Source organism: Ambystoma mexicanum, chromosome 1q (genome assembly GCF_040938575.1).
Source record: "Ambystoma mexicanum isolate Mex_15411 chromosome 1q, UKY_AmexF1_1, whole genome shotgun sequence".
Lineage (NCBI taxonomy): Eukaryota > Metazoa > Chordata > Amphibia > Caudata > Ambystomatidae > Ambystoma > Ambystoma mexicanum.
This window is the reverse complement of record NC_090922.1, coordinates 790,129,025-790,156,909: the sequence shown is the minus strand read 5'-3', so window position 1 is coordinate 790,156,909 and position 27,885 is coordinate 790,129,025. Positions and strand designations below refer to the sequence as shown.

Below are 27,885 nucleotides of genomic sequence, written 5' to 3'. Positions count from 1 at the left end.
ACATTCTCCATACACACTACGGATACGGGCACAGATGAATTACCTTTCGAGATTCTCTCCCAGACGAAATATGCTCTTTCCACGCCTTGATGTGTCTCGGGCAAAAAAGATGATTGGCCTAGTACCAGATGAACAGAAAAAGGACAGCCTATCGTACCAGAGGAGGGAACGCTCGGAACCCCTACTGGAAGACACCTGGGAAAACTGCTTGCTAACAATGACAAACCATTATTCTTCTCCCAAGAAGGCGATTTGTCAAAAAATATAAGGTACCAGACATAGCCCCTATGTGCTTTAGGTCGCAACCAACCCCAGACTGTGCTGTCCCCAGTGGCTCGTAAATGTTCTGCCAACCACTCTTGTACAGTTCTCCCGGACAAAGGAGGGAAGGGTCTTGATGCGTTCATGAAGAGTGCGATTATTACAGCCGCCAAAACATCAAGGCGGCCAATGCCATAGCTATTCTCTCGAGGTACGACAGATGTGGTTTAAGATGGCCCACATTCTAGAATTCCTCCGACTTGACAAAGCTGGAGGTCTTCTGTCTTGTTAGGGAAGGTACCACCATCTGATCATGCAATCTTTCTGTGGACATTGCGGACAGGGTTTTCTGGATGCTGGGGAGTGGGGCGGTAGTTCGCTGACTAGGTTGGCTCAAGGCTACCAACTTCAAACCTGAGGTGCAGGTGAAAGTGGTTGACATGCCTTTCAATGACGGTGATCTTTTCGGCAAAAAGGTTGTTGAGACGTTGGTAGCCAATAAGACGGACACTGCATGCTCACTGGGCATGTTGCAGTGGAGGCGCCAGTCCTTTCGTTCTGGAAAATCCTGTTTCTCTAGAACTAAACGGGAGTACCAAACTTCCTACCAGTCCCCATCATCGCTCTACCAGTCCCCTTCCTGCGCTGCATCGGATACTGATAAGAACAAAGCCCCAGTTTACAGGGGTAATCAATGCCAACAAGGCTCTGCCCACACTAAGGGCCAACCGGCGAAGCAAACCTGACCGGCCTCAGGTCCAGCCTCCCCACTTTCAAAGCCCAGTGTGGGGTGCCGGGGGTTTTCAGTTCATCCATGACTGGCATAACATCACCACCGACAAGTGGGTGCTATCCCTTCTCCAGCAGGGTCACATGCTGGAGTTTGTCAGATGGCTGCCCACCATTCCTCCACGGCCAAAAACAGCAGGTGCAGCTAATACAGCAGGATGTCCAAGCACTGCCATCCAAGGGTGCCATTGAGAAGGTTCCCACGAAGCCAGCAAGGCGGAGGAGTATATTTGAGGTATGTTCTGGTAAGGAAAATGTCGGGAAGGTGGAGGGGCCCATACTGGACCTCTGATTGCAAAACTAGTTCTTAGAGGCTCAAACTTTCAAGATGGGGAATACTGCAGCAGGTACTGTTTTTCTGGCATCCTATCCACCGGAAGCACCACCACTACCTAAGCTTTGTGGTAGCAGGTCGCCGCTACCAATTCAAGGCCCTACTGATAGGGCTCCGTTCTCCCCGAGGGTTTTCACCAAGAGCCCGGCTCCTGTAGTGGCCCATCTGCACCAACCGTGCACACGTCTACCCTTATCTAGACGACTGGCTAGTGCAAGCAGAATTGTTCGACATGGCAGCACAACACACCACTCTCACCATTCAGTGCCTGCAGTTTCTCAGATTCTCTGTCAATTATTCAAAATCCTCTGACCCATCTCAGCAGGCTCTCTTCTTTGGTGCGTGCCTAGACACACAATCTTGCAGGGCATCCCCATTGGAGGAGCTGGTCCAGCCCTTCTCACAAAGGTGCAACAACTCTGACTTACCAGCTGCTCCTGTCTGCCTCCTGTAGTCCCGTCTTGGGATGTTGTAATCTTGCATCCCCATACCCAGCACTGCAGGCTCCGTATGTATCCACTGCAAGAGTTTCTAGATGCCAGATTGTGACACGTGTCTGGTTCCTGAGAGGACAAGATTTTACTGACAGAGCTCTTCAAGAAGCCTCTGCAATGGGGGTCGGTCCACTCTCGCCTTGGTCAAGGAGTTCCGTTTCGTCTACCCCTTCACCAAGTCATTGACGTGACTTCTGCCTTGTTAAAGGGCTGGGCTGCACATACAGGAAGCCTTCATGCCAGGCGGTTATGGAGTGAAGAGAGGCGGGACTTCATATCAACCTTCTGGAGCTCAAAGCAGTTTTTTTTTTGGCCGCTCAAGTCATTCCTTCCGCAGATCTCCAGACAAATAGTGCAAATATTTACAGACAACACCAACACCAATGTTTTATGTCCACAAGTGAGGAGGAACCACCTCTCTCCATCAACAGAGGCTCAAGCCCTGTGGCACTGGGCACTGAAACACTACATTTTCACCATTCCATTGCACCTCCCGGTAACTCTGCTCCTGCCATGAGTGGGAGCTGGAGGAGTCTCGGCTTGTCTGGATATTTTGCCTCTGGGGTACTACAAACATCGACCTCTTTGTCATGTTCCAGAACAAGAGGTGCAAGTATTTTGCCAGCAGGTTCCCACATCCAGAGACCCTGAGGGATGCATTCTCACTCCACTGTGGTGGTGAATTCCTGTACACCCCCCACCCCTCCCAATACCTAGCCTCTGCCCCTCCATGAAATGTCATCCTCGACAGGATCTGCTATCCAGAGATGGGACGGTTGGCGGGAGGAGGGGTGGTGGGTGTCGGCTGTCCTTCTCCACAACCCAGCTTTAATCAACCTGGCTCCTTTGCTCCTAGAGTTCCTATTACATCACATTGCCTCAGGACTGCAGAAGACATTTTGGCCAAGCCCCTTCCAAACTCTCCTGCCATAAGAGCAAATGGAAACTGTTTACTATGTGTTGTGTATCACAGAGTTTGGACCTTTTACTGTTCAACTAAAGGACATTTTGCTGTACCTAGTGTCGGTAGCAGAGGCAGAGTTGTTGCATTCAGCCATCAGTGTGCACCTCACAGTGGTGTCTCGGTACAACCGTGCTTCTTCCAGGTATTATCTTTGGTACAACCGGCTTGTCAAGGAGTTAATCACAGATCTTTCGTTTCCCTCCTTCCTGGCACCGTCCTTTGAACTGAATGTAGTTTTGTCAAGACTTATTGTACTCCCTTCGAAAGCTTCACTCAAGTTCTGTCTTGGAAGGCTTCTATTCTGATCACCATCACTTCAGCATAAAGAATTGGCGAAATCCAAGCTCTCTTGCAAGACGCATACCTTACCTTCCACAAGTCCACAGTGATCATACGTACTAAACCATCCTTTCTGCCCAATGCCCTGGCAGCTTTCCACCTGTCTTGACTGTTTTCTTAGTAATCCTGGGCAGAGCGACCCCTACATTCCCTGGATGATGTACATGCTTTAAAGTACTACATCGCTCATGCAACGTCTTCCAGAAAGACCTCTTCATTCTTTGTGGCGTTTGGTCCCTGTGGTGTAGGCAATGCAATCTTAGTGTTCCATTGTCAGGTGGATCTCATCCTGCATTTTATTGTCATCAACAAGCTGGCAGGCCTCTCCTGGGAAGACCCAGGGGTCATTCAACAAGAGCTTCAATAGTTTTCCTATCATTGGGTTCAGCTACTAGACATCTGCATGTCATTGACCTGGAGGTCCGTCAACACTTTTACAAATGTTTCCTGCACCGACAGGGATCCTGCTGCAGAGTCAGCCAGCTGGTTCTACGTAACCTGTTTGCATAAGGTCAATGTCTCCTCTGTTAAGTGTTGATACAAGGTGCTTGCCACTTCTGGTTGTATGGTACTGCTTTTGTAATCTGTTCACAGCATGTGAAACTATGAAAGATCCAATGTTGTAGAAGGAATAAGTTACTTGCCTGTAACTCCTGTTCTCCAGCATTGGCATCTTTCATATATTTGCATGCGACCCTCCCGCCTACCACTGAGTTATTCTGTTTTCTTGTCTCATACTACCACTTTGTCTGCTTGCCAAAATCTGAGTATGGCTAGTAGGGGTGCATCTAAAGGAGCCTTTCCTATTGGTTAAGGGCAGTATGACACAAAATGACGGTAATGAAGCACTAAAGTAACAAGTTTTCAGTTTAAAAATAAACTGCACTGTTACTGACGATTCCAAGCCTGAGCGGCAATATTCTCACAGCATGTGAATCTATGAAAGGTACCAATGCTTCAGGACAGGAGTTACAGATAAGTAACATATTCCTTACTTTCTGCATTTTTGAGAGGAGCTTAGGGGTGGCAAGGTCTCCTGATGGTAGTCTACTGGAGCAAAAGTCAGATTTGTTCCCGGCAGCGAAAATGTGATTTCCGCTCCAGGGATCAGACATGCTAAGCCATGTGTTTGACATATGTGCGATAAGTAATGCCATATAAAAAAAGTACTGTAAATTGCACCAAAAAAAGGAAAAAAAACAAAACTATTCATGAGCTAAAAACCTTGTATTTGAACTGTTTAATTTGCATTTTTTATTCTGCATTTTGCTGTTTTTTTGTATTTAAATGAATTATTCTTTTCACAGCTTTCCCATCCATTTCAGTGGAATCACTCGGCCTAACTCACAGGGTCTGCAACCTTTGTTTCTCCAGATGTTTTGGACTACCAACTCCCATCAGCCCTAGCCAGCTTAGTCCATGGTGAGGGATCTTGGGAATCATAGTCCAAAACAACTGGAGGGCCGTAAGTTGCCGACCCCCAACTGTTCACTGGTTTGTGATGACTAATTTATAATGGATTTTTTCTTCCCACAGATTCCTCATCTATGATATCCCTATCCCAGTACAGCTGTTATCTGAATATGTTTCCGCCACCATGGGGTGCAGCGCTACTCTGCGTCGACTCGGTCCGCCTCTACACGCCATATGCAGGATTTGACATCCGGGACAGTATATGTAGCGGCTCCATGACCTCTGTTCCTTTTTTCAGCGCACTCTGTTTGCTGATCAAAATTCACTGGTCATACACCATGCTTACTTTGTCCAAGGCCTCTGGCATCAATCAGTGTGTGAATTTCAGCCTGGCAAATGTGTGTCTTGGATCTGCACCGGATTTGTTTGTTGCTTGGGTGAGGAGCGTGACACCCAAGATTGCAGGTCATGCCAGTCCATGCACCCGAAGGCCTTCCGAGAGAGGGCAGCAAATATCTTCACTTTAGTCAACAAGGCAAAGGGTGAGGCCTCTTGGTCAAGGCTGCATGGTGTGAAATGACGCTAGGAGGAGGCGGCGGCTCTGGGCAAGGAAAAGAACAAGTATTGGAAGAGGTCCCACTCCCTCAGTGAGTCCTCGCACCGACTGAGCATCTGGCACAGGTACCTTTTTCTGCCCAGTCCTCCACACTGGAGGAATTGGAGAAATTCTAGTTGAAGATGTTGGACATCGGCGGCCAGGTACTGTCAGCACTAGCCTCGGTGCCTGTGACGCAGGTGATGGCGCCATCAGCTCTGTCTATGGCACCGCAGGATCCCACCGGGTCTGCTGCGACCGGAAGGGAAACTGACAGAGCAAGGTCTCTGTGGCAACAGGCCCTGCCTTCAGGAGCTGTCCCCTCGGCAACGACTTCGATGATGTTGGCAATGCGACAATACATTCCACTCCCTAGGGACGACCTCATGTCAAGGATGTATGAGATCTGAGGTTGGCAACTAGGTCCTTTTTTGCCTTGAACCCTATGGGTTCCCGGGACATGAATAATTTCCTGACAGAATTCTGTGGGGAAGGTGAGGGCGTGGCAGAGGACCTTTGTGTGGGGGTGGGAGAAGCAGTGGCCTCAAAACGTCCCCGGAGAAAGGGAATTTTTGCCAGCTCCTACCAGACGAAAGCCTCACGCCTCTTTCCAGCGCTCGATAGCTAAGGTGTCCGGTTCGTTGGGGCAAACTGCTCCATCCAGGTCCAAGGTTCAATACGAACTTGGATGCATTCTGGATGATTTGCCTACAAAAAAGACGCCCATGCCCTTCAATGTGGCAGTGGAGGTCCCCCGTAGTGAAGTCATGTGTGAAGCTACCTCTATTCCAGAAGTGGACAGTGATCTGTTGAAGAAACAATCTGTCGGATGCAGCCTTTCTTTCCTTGCATGCTTCACCTGAGAGCTTGATGGTTCAGGCTGTGACGGCTAGTCTGAAGACTTCTACCTGGCTGTCCCTTCCAACAGACAGGGAAAGATATATAAGGGCCGGTTTCCTGTCCTTTCAGATGCTTCTGGTTTCTGGCAGCATTTCAGATGCTGTAGTCCGGACGGGCACGGGCAGACTGTGGTAAGGGCCTTGGCCACTAGCACAGTGGTCAGGCGCAACTTGTGGCTGAGGGCGTCTGGGTTTGAGGCCGACGTCCAGACCAGGCTGTTGAGTATGCCGTTCGATGGCCATAACATTTTTGGAGCAAAGGTTGACACCCTCCAGTGGTCCAATGCGACTGCTATGGCTTTGGGGCTAACAATACAACGACCTTGCACACAGCTCTCTGGTAGTGATTTTCGTCCCTTTCCTGCCTTTGTCCCAAGGGGCTGTGGTCTATCTGCCTCAGGAAAAGAGGGCAAGGTAGGTGAGTTTCCCAGCAAGAAGGTGATGCAGTGGCCACTGTCCCCGCTGCACCCCAGGAGCCAAACCTCAGTGATTTGCTTCGCCATTGATCACCGGTTAGTGGGTGTTGGGGGGGGGGGGGGGGGGGCGATTGACTTCTCTGCCCGGAATGGTTCAATGCCACATCCGCTGCTTGAGCCTTGCAGGTCTTTCAGCGGAGATATTGCCTTACGTTCCTCGAATGCCCACTGCCTTCCTGGCACTCTTTTCTTTGGACCACATTCTACTGGATGAAGTCAGCCGGCTTCTGTCAAAAAGCGCAATTGCGTTAGTTCTGCGCTCATAATGAGGGAAGGGGTGGTACTCTACCTATTTTCTGCTGCCAGAGAAGGACTGTGGCTTGCGCTCCATCCTGGATCTGCGGTTTCTGAACTTGTCCCTACACAAAGAATAGTTCAAGATGCGTATTTTAGCCCATATCCTACAAGCCCTCGACCTGTTGGACTGGTTGGTGTCTCTGGACCTTCAGGATGCCCACTGCTTGATTTTTCGATTAATCGGCAAATTGAAGTAACTGAGGTTCGTGGTGGGTCAACACTATTACCAATTCAAGGTCCTGCTGTTCGGCACCCAGGATTTTAACCAAACTAACAGTGGGGAGGCTCATTCATATCTTTCACTACCTGAACTGGCTCATCCAAGCTCACACCCCAGAACTAATGTCGGAGCCCCTTCTCCACACATGCACTCTGACAGCTTTGGCTTTTCCCTGAACTCCAGAAATTCTTAAGTTTCACCATCCCAGTTTCTTCGATCTATCGGTGCAATCTTGGACACTCGCCTGGGCAGGGCATCCCGCCCGAGGATCGTACGGCGAACATCTTTTGAATGGTCTGTCCTCAATCCCAGGGAAAAGTCCCTGCTTTGGCCTGCCTGTGTCATCTGGGTCTCATGGCCTCCTGCTCCTCATGGTGTCGGAGGCGAGGGTATTCATGAGATTGCTACAGTGGCTTCTCAGTTGCCAGTGGTCAGTTTCATGGACACCCATAGGACCCCTTGCAGGTCTCGAATCTGGTGGCTCAGGATCGTGCATGCTGGGCTGTATGAGACCACTTGCTGAAAGGTACATTGTTTAACCAACCTTGGCCACTGCTGACTGTGGTCGCGAACACATCTGTCTGGTTGAGGTGCTCACCTGTGAGACCTTACGTTTTGCGTACTGTGGTCTCCCACGCAGTCTGGGGAACACGCCAACTTGCTGGAGATGGGGGTGATCGGGCTGGCCCTGATAGATTTCCTCCCCTCTGTGAATGCAAGACTTTGCTCATCCGGGCGGACAACACAGTGTTCATGCATTACCTCAAGTGAGGTGGTGTCAGGTCCTTGCCTCCCCTGCATCTCTCTGGCCTGGTGAGAGAATGTCACAGCGGATGTCTTGAGCAGACAGACTTCGGAAGTGCAAGTTGTTCTGCCCCAGGGAATTTCCTCGTCTGGGAGCTCTGGGGAATGCATTGACGGTTGAGTGAGCATTCGACTTTCATGTTATCCCACTGATACCTGTCATTACGCTTGGTTCTCGGGGGTTGTCAATGATCCTGATTGAAAAACAAAATATGTTCCCAATTTGGGAACTTACGTCCCCTGCACACTTTCTAGTATCTGGAATACCAGACCAACAATTAAATTGACATTGTAAATAATGTATCTTATTGAAATCAAGGAAAACTGTGAATTGTATTAATTTGAGAACAGATTGTTAATGAAAAAAAGACATTCAATCAAATAGGGTCACAAGAATCAATCTTCATTTTTATTCTTGATGTTGAAGCTGTGCAAGGCTCAATGCGTTTCGAGTGATACACTCTTCATCAGGGGCAAAACAATGATTCTAGGGAAAGATATATACAATATTAAAATTAGAGTCTTGTTTAAATCCAAACGAAAATAACAAAGTATTTTAATGACTCATATTTGATCAAGATATATAGTGCAGAAATCCAAGCCTTGAAGGGTTTACATATATATAGTTAAATGTATAGAGTACAAAAAAAATCCATTATGGAACATCCTGTCACCCATTCATGTCGCTTAAGAAATTAGAGTAGGGGTAGAGTTGAATAGCTTAACATTTAAATGATGGTGGGTACACAAAGCAATAGGTACGAGCTCTGAATAACCAAAGAGAAGTAATTATTCTGACCTTGTACTTTTTATGGTAAAAGTTCTACAAGAGAACGGGAATCTGGGACGGAGATCCCGGGCATTTGTGAAATCGGGACTAGCAGTCTTGAGGAAGAACCCTTATCTGTAAATGGAGCATAGACATAAGGAACGTCTATTAAATCAACAGTTTGTGAATATTGGAGCAAAGGTAATCCGTGTCGAGTCACTTGCAGTAGTTAGTAGTCATCCAGGTGAGAGCTCCTATGCTAGGAGGTAGTGGAGGGATTTTGCAAAAAGAAGGGTCTGGGAAGTAAGCAGGGCTTGATCGCCAAGTTTAAACAAAAGAAGGAAGAAAAGAGAAAAAAAAAGGTCAGAGAAACTGGCATGAAGGTTCTAGAGGAATCCTGTACCAGGCTGGTATGGAATGGAACACTTACCTACTGTAAGACAGCTTTGCAAAATGGAGACCAGAGTGTTATCCGACTCCATTTGCAGTGCCGCCGCCATTTATATGCTGAATGGTGGCGTGACGCCATCACGCGCTTGCGCGTGATACGTTATAGTGATCACTGAGGTGCACGGATGGAAAAAAAGGTAAAATGGTCATGTCCCTATCATGGTCTGATGATCGTATCTGATGGATTCAGAGGGGAAGAGGGTCCAAGCACGGAACCTCTTAAAAAGTAAAGAGTGTTGATTTAGGACCGCGGTGTGTTTACCACGTGACGTCCTCACGCATACGCGTGCATGACGTCACGTCTAAACAAACCCGGTCACAGGTAAAAGGAGCCACTGTCCGGAAAATAAGTCGGGTTCAATCTCAATATTGCATGAGATGCATGGACACACAATGTTTTGAGCATGTTAACAGAGCACAACCTAAAGGGTCCGTGGTTCCAGGACCAGTAACCCTGTGTCCGAAAAAAACGGACTAAAAAGCTAAATAAGGTAACGTAAAACTAATGACAATGTGACAAACGCGCCATGTACGTGGTCCAAGCCACATGAACATAGTGCGGGCTATGGTTTTGTTGGGCAAAAGTCAAAAATGAGAAAAATGTAAAAGGGCTATACATAAGACTTAGTTGGGTATAATGCAACTAAGGTAGGACTTCAAGGAAAAAGGCCAGAGAGAGAAAAAAACAGTGCAGAGCGTACACTAGAATGCTCAATAATGGGATGCTAAGGAAAGAAATGACTACTGGATGTATAGTGGGTCTGTTACGTCAGTAGTGTGGTCAAAGTGCCAAATGAGCAAAAAATAAATTCTCTATAAATTGTCACATCGGACCTGATAGATAAGTACAAGGTCCGATGAGGATATCGGTGTATAGTCCAGAAATGTTGCATACTTGGCATAGTCAAGGGAGCACATGATCTAAAATCATCCAATAGAAAAGGATGATAGTGGCCATGACAATAGTTATTGGTGTTGCTGGTTTTGTGACTCCTTGGTCTACAGATCTCCAACCCAAACAATATCACTCTGCCCATAACTATGGTTCACAGCCTGTTAAAGTGGATATGGTCATTTTGACATGTACAGCTCTAGAACAGAGGATATCCAACTGCCCACCTGTATGGTTCACAATCTAGTAGTTGGGTTATGGTCTTCCTAACAAACACCACTCAGAAAAGGATGTGTCTAATATATCTAGAGGAGAAAATGGAGACCGTGAAAGACAAGAGGAGGTTAGTTTTAAAGTTTTAGATAAATGGACCTAAGTAGTAGTCTTCATTCAGACCAAGAGGGGCCATTGCATCCAGTCTGTATCCAGTACAGTTCCTTTTGTGCCAGTAATTCTGGTAAGTCGCCACCTCGTTGGAGGAGGTGTAGAACTTCCAGTATTGCAAATCTCATCTGTGAGATATGTTTATTGTCTCTAAAGTGCCGGAATACCGGTGATTTGACATTTCTAGTTCTAATCTGAGACTTATGTTCGGTCCATCTTTCCTTGGCTTTTCTACTGGTTTTCCCCACGTAATATTTCCCACATGGGCATCTGATGGTATAGATGACGTTTTTAGAGTCATAAGTTGCAAAAATTTTAAGGGGATCTTTTTACCATTGTTCGGGTGCCTGATGTGATTGCCTTTTATAATGTTCGAGCAATGCTGACCATTTAAGCACGGGAACGTTCCATTTTTTAGCTTTGTCCGTGTCCTTTGGGTGGATTTCTTAGGTCTTTCTACTTTGATCAGTGTATCTCTGAAATTCTTTCCTCTTTTATAGACTAGCATTGGGGGACCTGGAAAAAGACGATTAAGATTCGGATCTGATTTGATCAGATCCCAGTTCTTTGTAATAATCTTTTTGACTTGGAAACTCTGTGCAGAGTCCTTCAATGTATAAATGAGGTTTGATTTCGTTTGTGAAGGTTGTTTAAGTAATACATCTCGAAGATGTGATTCAGTCCTGGTAATGACTTGTGCCACCACTTCTTCCGGGAATCCTCTTTCTCAAAATCTTGATCGCATGGTATCAAATTCTGTCTGGAGCCTTTCTGTGTTGGAAGTGATCCGTTTCGCACGTAAAAGTTGGCTGTACGGTAGATTTTCTTTTAAACGTCTTGGGTGGAATCACCGGTATTCCAGCACTTTAGAGACAATAAACATAATATCTCACAGATGAGATTTGCAATACTGGAAGTTCTGTCCAAACCTATGTAGTGACTATCCAAGCATATGTACCGTCCATTGTCATCCTTATCAAAACCCATCCTCTATTATAACCAGAACTGAATTGTTAGAATATTTTGGAACTTCCTGAAATCTCTCTCATCCCGATTATATTCTGTACTAGTAGTGTTAAAACCGATCTTTGCGCTGATATATTTTTCGTCTGAAGAAGGCGAGCGTCTCGGCAGGCAAAACCATCCAGACACGTCCTGGGCTGGTGGCTGTGCGGTCATGTAGTTTGCATCTTCATAGTCCATCCCTAGTGTAAGAAATCCTGCTTATCGTTTTAAAAGCACATCCTTATTTTACAATTTGCTTCTATCAACAAAAAAAAACTACTTCCACGAAAATGACAATTACTACTTTTCCTTAAAGTTCTCCTACGATTACCGCGCGTGGAAAAGTTTGCCACAAATTTTTCGTTTTGGCAAAATCTATAACGTGTAAAATAGCTTTTCATTGCACCCGACCTCAAAATTAAGTTTTCTCTTTGCTCATTACTCTCAAATCATTGCTAGTGTTTGTAAGCAACTATATAAAGCGGCTCCATTAGAATTTCAACAATTTCAGTGATTTCGACCATATTTAGTGTTTTGCCCATTCCATTTAACGCCGACTTTAAAACCATTTTGACAGTTTGCCAATTAGTTCTGTTTCTCTCCTGTGTTTGCTGGAGCGAAATTAGGATTGATATATTTGCTTCTGCATTCCTGAAACCTGCTTTCTCTCCTTCCATCTCTTTATATTGCATATTGGGGGGGATTGAGGGGTGTGCAGGGGGAAATATTAACCACATTGCCATTTGATTGAACAAACCCACAAAAGTATTTCATTGCTATTTTGTTTTTGCTCATCATTATTCCTCGTGATTAAAGAGATTGCAAACCAGCCTGATTCTTGGTTCATTGTGACCGGGGGGGGAAGAGGGGGGTTGGTCCTGATGTCCTATTCGGTGCAGGGTGTGTAGAGGCATTGGACGGGGCCGATGCAGGCTTGTGCTGTGCCCCCCTGGTGGCCGAAAAGCTTCTGGAGAACAGCTGTGCTGGGATAGGGATATCCAAGATAAGGTATCCATGGGGGAAGCCTCCGTCAAAAAGAAAATTGCAGAGGCAAGTAATTTGTTCCAGTCCCTCTGGTTTATCAGTGGGCTCTTAAACACTTGCCTGTGCCGGGCCTTCCTGTCATAGTTGCGGTCTCCAAGATGGTGCATTTCCTCCAATCACAGGAGTGTGCTCCGGCCTCTGCTTCCTGCGCATTCTAGGTCTCATGCATGCTTTTAGTACTGGAGGTCCAGCTGCGCATGCGGTCTCTTCAGTGGCTTCTCGGTTGTCAGTGTTTTAAGTTTCCGCGATGCACTTGAGATCTTTTGTAAGTTTCAGAGAAAGTTTCCTGGGACATAGCGTGATGGTCCCTACAAGACCACCTATTTCAAGGAGCATTGCTTCAGCGAACCCTGGCCGCACCAGCCAGTCAGATGTGGCACTGAAATGCTGTGGTTCTCAGCTGCTAAACCTGACTGAGTGGCCTTTGGTCTTCATCAGAGTCTTGGGTGAACATGAACTTGCTGGAATTGAGAGCGACAAGCCTAGCCATAGCCGCTTTCCTCCCTCTATGCAGAGACGCAATGAGACTGGTTCGAGACTCGAGAATGAGGTGTTCACCAGGCCCGAAAACAACATTCCTGATGCTTTGAGCAGACCGAATATGGCCTCCCACGAATGGGAGCTCTGCAAGGTGTTTCTGGAGGATATCTTCTCCCTTCCCGTTGTTGTTTGGTGGGCTCTGGTAGACTTCTTTGCCTCCAATGTGAAAAGGGAATGCAGGTTTTGCTCCATGGAATTTTCTAGTGCTCTAGTAGTAGGAACGACCTCTGTGTTTCCTCCAATTCTAGTCATTTACCTAGTTCTCAGAAAGGGTCCACATTGATTTTGATCGCCCCAGGCTGGGTTTAGAGAATGTGAAACTGCTGTACATTTCAATCTGCTCTCCCTGGCACCTTCTGCAGAGAGCACATCTGCTCTCCCAGTTGGAACGGCAGTGGCTCCATCCAGCTGCCTATATCTTCATGCCTGGATCCTGAGAGGCTGATCTATAATGAGTGGTATTTATTGGATCACGTCCTGAATGTGTGCCTCTTGGCTCAGAGGCCTACCACCAACATTTATGCCTATAGGTGGTGTAAAGTTTCAACTTGGTGCCAGGAGAGTGATCTGGATCTTTTGTCTTGTCCCACATCAACCGTTCTGGATTTTCTGATTGCAATGGCTTGGATGGGCATGCAAATTAGCACTGTAAAAAGGTACCTGACTGTAATTCCGGTTTTCAGAAGGACCCATGAGCAGGTCTCATTATTCATGATCCCCACTGTTAAGCAATTTGCGCAGGGATTATGCAATCAGTTTCCCCAACGCCATTTTGTTACCCGTAAATTGATTTTCCTGGTTGCAATCACTTCTAAGCAGGTGAGTGAGTTACATGGATTGTCTGTTAATGCCCCCCATTTGTGATTTTCAAGAAGACATTTGAGAGTGAGGTCCTCCTTCCTCTGGAAGGTAGTTTCAGCTTTCCATTTTCCCCAAAAGATCCAGCTTTCTTTTGTTTCTCTGCCTCATCATTGCAAGGCAGAGGAGCGATTCTACCAGCTGGACCCGGTGGATGCCTTCAGATAATACCTCTCTCGGATGAGCGTTGTCAGGAAGGATAACCAGATTTTCGTGTGGTGTCCTTGCAGGGCTGTGATCAAACGGACACGGTCAAGGTTTTTCATCATCTGCATTGCATGCTGTGACCGGACTGGAAAGGATGTGCCTGAGGGTCTCAGCTCATTTGACCAGAGGACTGGTTGCCATCTTGTTTTATTGGACATTTGTATGGCGTCTCTACACACGTGTTTCCAGGCGCCACAAGACCAGATGGGGAGGGGAACATGGAAGAAAGTAGAACAAAAAAAGTTCTATTGGCATTGTGACAATTCTACTGTGCAAGTGCAAGACAAGTTGTTAAGTGCAGGGGTGAAGGTAGGGGGAGAAGTGCAGAAGTGGGGTGCCCAAGGAAGGGCAGTGTTCAAGGGCTGGGGGAGGTGGGAGGCAAGAAGGCAAAGTGCCAGTGGAAAAGGGAGGACGACGGGAGGCGAGTGGTGGACAGGGTGGGCCAGATTAGGGTTAGTCCGGGGAAGGGAGCCTGAGAGCAAGTGCTGGCAAGGGATGCTGGAGGGACTGGTAGATGAGTGTTCTGGCCCCTGTTCTGACAGAGGGAGCGTTGGCAACGGAGGGGCAGAGGGAAGGAAGAGGACAAAAGGAAAGTCCTGAGAAGTTTCTGGAACTTAAGATCTGGCTCAAGTCTGATGTGGGCAGGGAGGCCGTTCCAAAGGTAGGGAACGGCAGAGGAAGGGGATCTCCCTCCCATTCTCTGTTTGGAGAAACGTTTGTTTTGCAGAGAGTTGGAGCCAGAAGACCAAAGGACTCTGGCAGGAAGCTATTTAGGGATGGAAAGCTGCCTGTAGAGGTCCCAGGCCCCAGACAGCCTTGTGGCTGATGCAAAGGGTCTTTAATTGCATATTTGTGATCATCGGGAGCCAGGGGAGAGATGTGGTCCCTGGGCGTGAGGCCAAGGATAAGTCTTGCAGTCCTGTTCTGGACTAGTTGATGAGGCGAAGGGAGGAAAGAGGCAGATTGAGAAAGAGGCTGTTGCATTAGTCCAGCCTTTAGAGAACCAGTTGAGACATTCAGCTTCTGGGGGCAGGTGAGGAAATGAAGAATGCCCCTGAAGAGGTGGAGCTGAAAGTTGTACTTCTTTGCGAGGTCTGTGATGTGGGGCGAGAGAGGGGGAGGAGTCAAAGATGACCCCAAGGTTTTTTGCCTCACAAGTGGGTGAAGGGAGGGGCCCAAGGAGGCTGGCCAGAGGGTGGCAGAGAAGCAATGAGCAGGTGTCCCAATGAGAAGGATTTCAGTCTTACTGGCATTAAGGCAGAGATCATTGGCAGAGCACCATGCCTTAGTTGAGAGACAGTCCGATATGAGAGGTGGAGGATAACGCTGGAAATGAGGGGGGAAGGTGGAGATCAAGTGGGCCAGAGGGGCCAGGGAGATGTTGAAGGCGATAGGATGGAGCCCTGAGGAACAACACGGGTAGAGTGTAAGGTGGAGGAGAGATAAGGACCCATTTGCGCTTGGGAGGGTCTGTTTGAAAGGAAGGAGGACAGCCAAGCCATTGCCCGGTCTGTGATGCCTAAGGTATCATGGAGATGGTTTATGGGGATGGAGTGTTTGACTGTCAAAGGCAGAAAAAAGATCGAGACAGATCCGAACCGAGGGTGTGTTTGAATCCAGGTCAGAGCTGTTCTACACGGGTGTTGAGGAGAGCAGTTTCCGTACCTCTGCATGTCCTGAAACCGGACTGGTGGCCATGGAGTCACCCAGCCATTTCGTTGTGGCAGCTCAGTTGGGGAGGGTGGGGGTGGGTGGCCAGGTTCTCCAGGAGTTTGCCCAGAAAATGGGTGATAGAAATAGGGTGATAGATCAGCCAGGGCTGGGGCGAGAGGTGATGATGTCCTTGATGGTTCTAGAGCAGCAAGGGAGCACCTGTTTAGAGCAGACTTTGATAGAGCGGACAACTCTAGCGATCTCGTCTAGTGCAATGGGAGGAGTGTGTGGGGGCTGGGAGGGGGGCAGGGAGGCAAGGGGGGCAGGGTCTGGGAGGGGAGCAGAAGACTGAGAGGACAGGCTGTTCTGAGATTTAGAGAAGTGGGTGGCCAGTGCAGTGCAGAGGGCCTGGGGGGGAGGAGTGGAGGAGACTGCAGTAGGATTGGCAAGTTCCTTGCTGATTTTAAAAAGTATAACCATGTTATTGGTGGCTCCAGAGATGCAGGGTTGGATATGAGCCCTCTTCTTGGAGCAGATGGCAAGACAGTATTGCCTTTGGAGTAGGTGGCAGGCCAGTTTGTCAGAGTATGAGCTAGATGCCTGCCATTTCTGCTTTGCACTTGCATTTCAAAGCTGCCACGTCTGAGTCATACCAAGAGTTGCATTTGGAGGCAGGCTTCATGCGGATCCTACTGACTGGGGCAAGGATGTCCAGGGTGTTTGAGATGTAGTTGGAAGTTGTCTAGAACAGAGTCAGAAGGAGAATCCAAAGGAGGAGTGGTGAAGGAAGTGGCAAATGCAGTAACTGACGCATGCTTCATTGGTCGAATGGCGGTGAAGAAGATTGGCTGTGCGGGCGGAGGCATCATCAGGAGACAGGGGAGGTCAAGGGGGAAGAGAGGAGAGCGTGCGCAGTCCAGGAGAGGTGGTGGGAGGGGGGTAGTAAGACGGTTGGAGATGGGGATGCCTGAGATGAGAGCATTCAATGTGTGTCCGGAAGAGTGGTTGGGCCAGAGGGAAGGATAGTGAGGGAAAAAGGCGCAGAGGTCGCAAAAGGGTACAGTAGCCACATCTGGGCAGTCGAAGTGGATATTAAAGTCCCCAAGGAAGATAGGTTTGGGGGAGGAGGCAAGAAGAGAGGAGGACAGATCCGTCCATTCTGAGAGGAAGAGGGAGGTTGGTCCCGGGGGCCTGTAGATGGTATTGAGGGAGAGAAAAGGTAGGCGAGACAGCCTGCAGACTAGGCTTTCGAAGGATTAGTAGGTTTGAGTGGGGATGATGGAGGCAGGAACCCACTCAGGGAAGATCAGAGCCACTCTGCCGCCAGGAAGCCCGGGGATTAGACAGAATCCTGTAGTCCTTGGGGAGAAGTTTCAAAAGCAGTGACGGAGCTTGCCTTGCACCACGTCTCAGTGAGAGCAAGGATGTCCAGGTCTTCAAGGATGTGGCAGATGTCAGAGAGTGTTTGATAGCAGAGTGAGAGTTGAAGGTAGCTAAGTGAAGGTGGGGGGGGATGAGGGATGGCCCGAGGGGAGCACTGGGGGGTGAGGAGTAGACAGTTAAGATGCCTGTCAAGGAGGGGGTTGAGCTGAGAGCCCTAGGCCATGATCGTGCCATTGTAATAGACATTAAAGGTACACTTGGAAGAAGCGAAGTGAGGCAAGAGCACTTCCCATCTGGTGCCACCAGAAAGGGGAGAGGAAAGAGGGGAGTCCATAAGTTTGGGTGAGGAAAGAAAAGCAAGGAGAATGTCAGTGATAGTCTGTCTGGAGGAAGAATTGGTGTTGGTGTCTGCAGTGGAGAGACCAGGGTTGGATCTCAGTAGTGCCTTTTTTAAATGTCTTCCTTCCAGACTTTGTGAGAGAAGGAGTATAGGTGATGGAGAAGCAATTAGAAAAGATAGGGGAGACCAAGAGCATGGCACCATGGTGGCAGAGACAAGGGTGGGGGAGTCGGAGGATAGCAGGGGCGTGAGATAGATGTACTATGCAACAGTAAACTCTCAACAGGCAGCCAAGCAGACAAAAAACAATGAGCACACTAGAATGTCAAGAATTCAAAGAACTTAAAAAATTGGAAAAGCACATCTAAATTCGAAATTGCAAATAAGCATTAAAATGCAGTACAGCATAAAGGAATGCACAGTTGGAAGCACACCTAAATTCAAATTTGCCAGTAAGCACTTTAAGCAGTACACAATGGAGGAATGCACAGTTGGAAGCACGCTTGAGAAACAAAATAGAATTTTAGCTTATTTTTATTTTTGTGAAGCGGGCCACAGAGCATTTGGTAAATGGCGCAATGCATATTACAGTTGGTGCCTTGCAGAGAGGAGTCCTATTCCTGGACATTTACTAGGTGGTAGATGGGCATCACTGCACACTTTAGAAAATATTACTACTTTGAGTCCCTAATCAGGGCAGGACACTCGTTTTGGTAGTGTTCCTCCAGAGCCTTCTGGTATAGGTTGTGTTTTTGCTGGCCTTCCTCCTGCAGATCTTTGTACTGCTTTGGGAGTTGATCATAGATGAGGAATCAGTCTGGGTAAGGAATCCATTAGAAGAACAAATGACTTCTGTAGGAAAGATTTCATATGTGTATGTAATTTTCCCTCCATTTGTCAGCCCCCAAACTTTTTGCTGCTGTTTAGACACCATTGACTGACTTTGCCAGAGAAGCACAGCCCTCAGCTGCACTCCTGGGCTTTCGCTCACTTTTTATGGGGACACTGACATGCCCTTAAGACAGTCATTACTGGGAGACTTTGTTTCCCTTAGTCCTTTCCTCATGTTGCAACTTTTCTGCAACAAGTAACAAGTGTGCAATGTATCCTACCATACAGCACACTTGGGTCTATAGTCCTTTCCAAAGGTCCTAGATACTCTAACTCGACTTTTTATGAACTGTGCAGATGTGTCATGGACAGGACTGGTGGCAGCTATCGTTTCACATTCTTTTTAACCCTTTCCTGCCATGTTAACCGCATTAACCACGTTTGGCACGAATAGGTGGCCTGGCTACAAAATGGCCATGCCACGAGGTTCTTTGTCCTGTCCTTTGGCCATCTTGCCCCTTCACCTTGACCCGGGTCGAGTCGACCCGGGCCAGTCCTTATTTGGTCATGCATTTTCCTGCGAATCCCAATGCTTTCGTGGGCTTCTGCATGCCTTGTGTGTATGCCTCTAGGATGTGGGCTGGGATGTCTGGTCCCAATACACATCCTGGGTGCCAGAGTGTCTGGAGTGTCCTGAATGCCTGAGACCACCGTGGTCTGTGATTGGTCCATGTATGGAGTGTGTGTTTGTAAGCAGATCTCCCAATGGGTCCTCTCCGTTTTGGCCTGAAGAGAACTTTGGATAAGAGGATAAGACAAGGCTGGAAACGCCACTACCATGTTGATCTCCTGAGTTCTCACTGAACAAGGGATAGGATCCAAGTATCCTGCGACTACGAAGCTGAGCCGAGGAACCGCTGGTGACCCGCCCAAAGGTTTGACACCCTGAGCCCGCTGTCGTCCCGTGGGACCCCTTTGCATCTGGTCGTCCTAGAAGGTCTGCAAAGGCGCTTCGACCCATTGGAATAGTGGGACCAACTATTCTCGGCACCTTCACCAAAACCTGCAAGTAGGCTTCTCGGAAGCGTCCCTGGGCCAACCAGTGGGCTGACCAGCTTACGCAGGACCTTTGCTCTGTCTCCGTCGTCGTTTCGAGGAGGCCCTCGAAACTTGGTATTCTGCTAGCTCTGTGTCCACAGCACCCTCACTCTGAATTTCGTACACATGGCATTCCCAGTAAACGCGGTTACCGTGTTGCCCTGCTGCAGCAACGTCCTTTGCAAGTCTGCTGCATTTGGGACCCTACTGCCCCTGAAGCCTGCTGCAGAGAAACTGGGGCGATTCATCCACCCGGAGCGGAGAAATCGCCACTGTCCCGTTTGGGAATCCTCCCTGGAACATATGAACTTTTTGTCGCCGTCGAACCTGCAACCGAATTGGACTAACCGAAGTTTGGGTCTCCTTGCCTCAGGTGAGTAATCTTTACCCCAACCGGTGGCCCCTTGCGCCACAGCCCAACATTACGCTCAAGTGGTCCCTGGGGGCCCCTCTCCTGTCCACTGCTATTGCGAAATAGCGACTCCATCCCGAACTCTCGAACTGCCTCTGCCTTCAAGTGGAAGTCCTTCTTGAATAGTGGGAACTTATTCTTCATTGCCTTATCCACCTTCCCGAGCTGCTAGAGACCCCTGAAGAGACCCTGTTTTGCCCATTGGAACTGCATGAATTAGCATACATGTACTATTGAGCACAAGGCTCCCCTCTTCTTAGGGCTTGGACTGCCTCTTAGGTGAATAACTGATGTTGAATTGGGACTAAAGATTAACTGCACTGCCTGTTTCCTTCCCCTCTAGGTTATTAACATATTTTGTGCAGTTCTCCCTTTAGACCCCCCCTGATCTTGTACATATTTTGTATTGAGTGTGATGTATTGGTTTACTTAGTGTTACTGTGATTCTTTCCTATGGTCTGTTACAAAGGCCTTGTAGTAAATGTGTCTATATTTTTAATACAACACCGGTCTGAAGTAATTTGTAAATGTCCTTGCTCTGTGTGCTCATTGAGGTCCTTCAGTCACCCTCACCCCTCCTGAGACGTAGTCTTGACCACCTGCCATAGCTACCCTGATTGGTCTGGCTTGTCCATAGGTTACCCTGTTCCAAGAAACTAGGTTGCCCTTCTGAACGGCTGCCCCTCCTGGACAGAGGTCATAAATCCTTCTTTACAACTTCCATCTCTGTAATGTTCTTTCCCCAGCATTGTTTCCTTCATAGATTCACATGCTGCGAATATTCCCTGGTGTCAGATTGGGAATCCTCTGTTGGCTTAGGTTTTGCTTTGCCTAAAGCAAAGAGTTTTTACATTGTGTAGGCTGTCACCCTCCTTATGTGTGCTTTTGGTCCCAACCAATGGGACCTCGAGTAGTTGGACCCTCATCCTTTCCTCAGGTGCTAACCGCTTGTCACGCTGATGGGATTCCTTGAATGTTCTCCTCTGAGAAAATCTTTAGTACAGTGAAAAAATGAAATTTTATTAAGGGGACAGAGATTCTTTGTTTTCAGCACCTACGGGGCCAATTCCTGGGGGCCTCATTCCCATTTGACTGGAGAGCAAAAACAAAGCGGTATTTAAGGCCGCTGCCACCTGTGGCCTTAAAAATGTCTTTTCGGAAGAAATGCCTACCAACTGTACCTACTGCCTGTACCCTAACCACACGCACAGCAGTGTGACAATTGCAAGGGCTTTAGCTCAAAGACAGAAAGGGCACCTTGTCTGTTGGCTCAATGATTGAAATTAACCCTCTGAGTCGGAGTCAACCAGGCGTATGGCCATTCCCCTGGAGAAGAGACCACTCTCTAAGGAAAGAGGAAGATCAGAAGGGAGGCCACATAAAAAAAATACACCATGAGACACCTGGCTGCGGCAGTCATTGGTGCGGGAGGCCTCTCTGAAGGAAATAGGGGCCTTGATGCCTCAACAGCCCCCTTCGTTCTTGGGCAAGCGATCGGTGGAGTCCATGAAAAGCCTTTAGTGTTCTAAAATGTCGACGGACAAACATAAGGTGAGAAAACCCTCAACGAAGTCGCCAACGGGCAAGCCAAGCAACGACTGCCCCGTCATTGAGTAAACCACTCCCCATCGACGACCGCCATGTCATCGGTTAAACCCCACAACCTGATGAATCCTTCAAGGACACCTACGATGGGGCCAGTCTAAAACAGCCCCACCGTCCAGTGCACACCACCTGCCGACAACCTCATCTACGAGTGAACACCCGTCATTTAAACGGTTAATGGCGTCCGGTTCCCTCTACATCCGCGTCAGATAAACAGATTGCAAGCACGTCAATGAGTAAGCCCACACCACAGACTAACAGACCTAAATCTGCAGCAGATGCAAAGCCACCAATTAAACACAAGTGATTGCTGGTCCCGTCGACTGAGAAACAAGCTCTGTCCACGATTCAAGACACTCTGGAGACTGGGGCTACTGCCACCAGGTAAATCGGCTCCTAAGACAATGACAAAAAGCATAAATCATCCCACACAGGGCATTCAAATGACAAATAGGGTACTCAACAGCAAGAGGCAGGGCACCTGCTGATTACCAATCTCACCCATTGCATACCACAAGGCTATTCCAGAGGACATCTTGCAACATGAGACGCTGACTTTGAGGCACAACAGGCAGAGCAGGCACAATATTTTGGACTCTAAGGACTGTTATGCATGGACAAGGCGCTTCATCCACGGCTTGAAACATGCCACCTGGGTACACAGCAACCTCGAGCGGAAATATGAGCCCTGCTAACAAACCTACACATGCCGTTGTCCCTGCAGGTATTGTCATTGCAGAGGTTCATTGCACAACCTTACCTCAGCCGCGCCAGGGGCAGCCTCAGCCTCACTTGGGGCAGCCGCACCAGCGGCACATGCAGGTTTCACCAAAACGGGCATCAGTAGAGACTAAGCTTCCCCTCGACCCTGATTAGAATGCATGGAATGTTGGAGTGAGTGACAGAATGCAGCCTGAGAGAATGTTGATGTATGAGTGGTGATTTGTGAGAGTCAGTTGGAGATGTAGACCCCCCTGTGAAAGGATCCCAGTGCATGTTGCCCTTAACTTATGTGTACCTGACCGTACCTGATGTAATGTACAAGGAACTTATTAAAGGAGTCACTTTTACATCCCAGGATGTCAGTCATCATTGGCCAGGAACCATATTTACAATGGCGACGAGAATGCTGGCTGTGCCTGGGGGGACAGCACAAAGGAAGGGACATGCAGCGCCCCCCAACCAAAGATCCTCCTCTCTCAGGTAGGGGCAGTGCTGTTTTCCAGTAGGCACAGAGAAGGCCAACGCTGGATGTGCTGAATGTAGAGGGCAGCGATTTGCCAGCAGGCAAAAGAGACATTGGATAAAGGAGCTATGAAGAATTAGTGCCTGGGTGGGGGGTGAGGTCCCATAACATGAAGGGGCCTGAAGCCCATTGCTGCGCATTGGAGGGGCTTGGAGCTCTGTTGCAGTAAAGGTGCTTGGAGCCATTTCAGCTCTTTGAAGGGGCTTATGTGTCCTCTAACAGAGCACTTGGAGGGGCTTGGAGCCCATAGCAGCACTTTGGACGTGCTGCAAGGCTCGAATTGTGACTTTGCCGAGGAATGTAAGCACTACAGGAGTAAAGCACAGCGTTGTTGATTCAGTACTGTGAGGCTTAATGGGCGAGCTAGAGATGAAGCCTTACCTCATTGTGGGTGCTGCTCATGGGCGGCACTGCTAGGGTTTTGGGCAATGCAGAAGATAAAGAAAGTGAAGCAAATGCCAGCGAACTGCAGTACGCTGGGCATTCACAGAAGAGTACTGGCACAGTTATTGGAAATAGGCTAGTCAAGAGACCAGTGGGAAGAGGGGCCGTGTCCCCAGAGGTACTTTTGTTTTAAGTTGATGCTGACAGGAGGAGCAGCAATGAAGACAAATTGGTTTATTTGTTTTGGTTAGGGTTATTAGTTATAGTAGTAGTGATGTGAGGCCTGTAGATATTCTATGATGAATGTGATGAGATGGTGAATGCAACTGAGTTTGTGTGCACTGGATGAGTTTGGGAGTCGTGGCCTCTATTTAGGAATGCACAGTAGTGAAGTGGATATTTGTGAGTTGATAGTAAAAGTTATGTTTAACAGTTTTCTCCCACAGATGTACTTTAAAGATTAATAGGCAGTGTGGACTGGTTAGATTTGCAGTAAATGGAGTTGAGAAAAGTGATTTGTGAAATGTTGCCACACTAATGATTTTGCTTTTACAGGTGGGACTTTTATTCATGGTAGAGAACTTAGAAGTTTAAGAATAGAACTACGTCTTGGTAGAAATGCATAGTTGTTGAAATTGTATGACATATTGAAGTGTTCGTGAAGAAAATTGTTGATTTTATGTCCTGTGGTATGATGAATAGTTGTTGTATGATGCGGTGAATGGTGTTATGAAGAGCTCCCTGTAGTTGAAGAGGTGTGTAGGTGTTTTTCAACACAGGCACATTTGGGATAGTAACACTGAGTGTTGTGTTGTTGGCTATCCAGGTATTCAGAATATCCAGCCTGGTTAACTGGACAATGTGGTGTGTGCGGCCAGTGAGTTGTGGTATGGAGAGGGTTGTGAGGGAGCCGGGTGAATGATGTGAGGTTGTGCGCTGCAAGATGAGAAAACTTGTAGAAGGGCTGGAATGCCTGATAATGTTGGAGTTTGGAAGGGTATCTTTGTTGATGGTGTCTCTTCTTTAATGTGTAGAAAGGGGAGAGTCATTGTTTGTAGAAGTAATTGTCCCACAGGGCGAGGACGGTCTTTGGGTTTGTGTGTGCGAGTGTAGTGTGTTCCTGTTTTGAGGTAAGAGATGCATGTGCATTGGATGGCGTTTGTGAGTGTCTTTTGCTGGTAGGTGGTGTTTGTTATTATTAAGGGGGGGGGGGCGATATGTAGTGACTAAGCTTCCCCTCGACCCCGATTAGAATGCATGGAATGTTGGAGTTAGTGACATAGAATGTTGATCTATGAGTGGTGATCTGTGAGTCAGTTGGAGATGTAGACCCCCGGAGAGAGGTTGTCTGTGCATGTTGCCCTTAACTTATGTGTACCTGACCTTATGTACCTGATGTAATTTACAAGGAACTTATTAAAGGAGTCACTGGCACATCCCAGGATGTCAGTCGTCATTGGCCAGGACCCATCTTTACAGCATCCCTAAACATCACTCAGTGATGCTGATTGCCCACTCCCACCCGGGCACCATTGAGGTCTAGAACAAGGTGTACAAGTAGGGTGCAGTCCACACAAGGACCCTCAAGGTCCAGGCCACTATCGAGGCACAGATTACTGCTGGGATCACAGGGACGAAGTTGATCTCACATGGCACACAGGTCCCCGAACTCCCTCCAGCAAGGGCACTCCACCTAGAGTGCAAGAACAGGCGGAAGGAGAACTAATGGGCACTGATGGGATGTTCCCAAAGTCACAACATCAACCACAATGTCTCCAAAAGGAGAGGACTACTGGGATGCCAACACACAGGTCAACCAGACGACCTCCTTGCTTTCCATCATACGATTACAAAGTCCTGCCAAGAATTCTGTCTTGTATCGGAAGGCAAAAATGAATGCTTCCTTTTTCATCATATGGGGAAGAGGAGAAAAGCAGTTGTCTCATCCCAATTTTGGATCACATATGGGATGGACTAAAAATGTTGAGACATCAGTTTACGAAGCCTGCTGTAAAGGGCAGGTTGGACAAAAAGTTTAATCCACCGGATGGCCTCGCATCACAACCATCACTGGAATCGCTCGTTTCAGTGGCAGTGGGTAGGAAGGTATGATCTGACGAGCAGAACTCCAGAGAATGAGGGTTACAAACAGGATGCCTTTGTAAAGAAGGGGTTAGTTATAGGCACTATGACAGTGAAGGCAAAAAATTCCCTTTCTGCCATCGCTTGGCTAGCCCCCATATTAGAGCATCTTCCATAAGAGAAAATAATAAAGCAAAGGCCATCCTCGAGGAAGGGGAAGAGGCATTAAATCACAGCATTAACATCACTGTAGACCTGGCAGACAGGTTTTAAACAGATCAGCAATGGTGTGGTGTTGAGATGCCAGGGGTGGCTCTGATGCACAAACTTTAGCCCAGAAGTGAATCACAAAGTGGTGGCCATGCCATTTGAAGGAAATAACATCTTTGGACCTAAAACTGATGAAACCCTCGAGGCCATGAAGGCAGACTCGAATATTATGTGCTCCCTCACATCAATACAAAGCCAGAGGTCCTTTCAGCCCTTCAAAGGAGCCTCGGGAAGAGCAGGATCTTCCACCTCCACTAGAGGAGGTAGGTCATACACCAAAGGTTTGTCATATTACTCACAGGGTTACGGGAGAACCTATAAAGGGTCAAAAGACTTAAGGCAAATGCTAAGGCGTAAACGGGCTCCAAGCTCCATGGGAGGGTGACGAGGGAAGCAGCGTCATTGACTACACCCCAAAACAAAAGCAGGTGGCGGTGGGGGGGGAGACTTGTCAAAGTAGGTTTTAAAATGGCAGCACGTTGGTACTTGATGCAATAACCCACAGACATCTACTGGAATTTACAAAACTTCCCCCCGAAATTCCACCAAGTCATCACACACCTGCACACATAAAGGTTTTACTAGAAGAGGTAAAACGCTGGCCATTAAAGAGGGCCATAGAGAAAGTACCAAACTGATACAGGATATGAGGGGTCTATACCTGATAACTTTGTCGTGCAAATGGTGCCCCATTTTGGCTCGTCGAAAGCTGAACAAGTTTACCATGGTGACGCTACAGCAGGTGATAAAAGCGTTGCAGCCCCACGATTATCTGGTTTCCCTAGACCGCCAGGACGCATAATTACATACATCAAGTACCCCAAGGCACAAAGTTTCTGTTTCATGGTACAAGGTGCCAATTACCAATTTCGATTGTTGCCACCTGGCCTCAAATCAGCCCCTCAAGCGTTTATGAAGTGTCTTGCACCAACAGCCGCAAGCCTACAAAGGGAGGGCCATCACGTATATGCCTATTTAGACTGGCTCGAGTGACTAGAGTGCAAGAATCCATGTTGCAGATGGTGCAGCAGTTCAAAGACCCCAGCTTCTCAAACTACAAGAAATCTTTGCTTCTGCCATCCAAGAAATTAATATTATTTGGGACTTAATTCTCTCCGGGAGAGCTTAGTGAGACAGTCCGCAGACGGAGCGAACATGCTCATTTCTCTGATCCCCACTTACAAGCTGGGGAAATGACTAAAAATGCGCAACTGCATCCATCTACTGGGAATTATGGCATTGTGCATCCTGCTGATAACAAATTGCAGAGCTCACATGAGGCCCCTACCGGAATTTATCACCTCCTGAAACCTGGGACCAATTGGAACATGGGGAGTTAAGATATGGATCTCAACCACGCTGGCCCAAAAGCTCCAGTAATGTGCCAACAAATCCAACATGATGAAAGACTATCCTTTTCATGACCCACAGTTCCACACAATGCCAATATCTGACCTGTTCATGTCGGACTTGGGGTAAGGGGGCGTTGACTGGCTCAATGCCAGGGGGCTATGGCCAGCCCAGGGCCTGGCTCTACATATCATTGTGCTGGAACTGAGAAAATCCTTCCTGCCGATACTGAAGGGACGCACTGTCAGGATCCTGACAGATGGAGGGCAACTCTCCAACAACCAGAACAAAGAAAAATACCTGCTATGGAAAAAGGCTTGGTGCGCCCTTTTTCGAGAAGAACAAGAGCTTTATTTTGTATACAAAAAGGAATGGACGGTGGGGTATTCCAAATCCACTGCCACAGAGCTCTGTGCCTCCTAAAAATGGTGGTTGTCTTATAACCGTGCAACTCGTCATTTATGACACACTTTATATAGTCTTCATCCCCTCTCATTGGCTGTCGCCTATGTACATGCTAATGTTTCTATATTACCCATCTTCCAATTGGCCACATTGTCTTTTCCTCCATCTTTACCACATGTGGGAAACAACCTCTTCCATCTTGATGCGCTACAAGGCAATTGGTTAGACTCGAATGGCAACACCCTATCTTTATTCCCGATCATGTGATGTGCACCTGTTGTCAACATGAACTCTGCAGATAACTAGGTCAGCCTGGTCCTTGCGACCAAAGCAATTCTCTTCTCATCCCGCACATACAGGCGCCCCCATCATGCCTCCCCACTGTATGGGCATCACCCTTGGCTCTCCCTGGTACAAATGGAAGATCATGTTCTCTGTTCACTTCCACTTCCAAGAGGTAAACCAAGTGTCCCACTAATCGATCAAGTTCACAAATGATTTTAGACCCATTTTTCTGCAAACATGGTAGTGCAAATAGAGTGACCAACATTTTGGGGAGGGGGGGGTGTTGGTGTCTAAAATCTTCATGCTTTGGCAACCCAAGACCTCTGCCTCGACTCCAAGGAGTATGGCCTTCGCACTTAGTTGTAGCCCTTCGCCTAGTCAGCTGCACACACCCCTGCCTAATTGTTTAAATGCCTAACTAGATACATTTATTTGTGGGTGTACGTGCATATTCCTTGCCTCGGAATCGTAGCGTGATGATAAAACAAGAAATTAAGCCTCGCTGTT

The 27,885-nt window shown here is 47.8% G+C and overlaps 1 protein-coding gene across 4 annotated transcripts in view; it reads left to right on the top strand.

The window, feature by feature from the left end:
• The window catches only part of TPR (translocated promoter region, nuclear basket protein), a 2,097,972-nt gene that overhangs the window by 1,694,529 nt on the left and 375,558 nt on the right, over nucleotides 1-27,885 (top strand). The gene's annotated exons all lie outside the window — the stretch shown is intronic.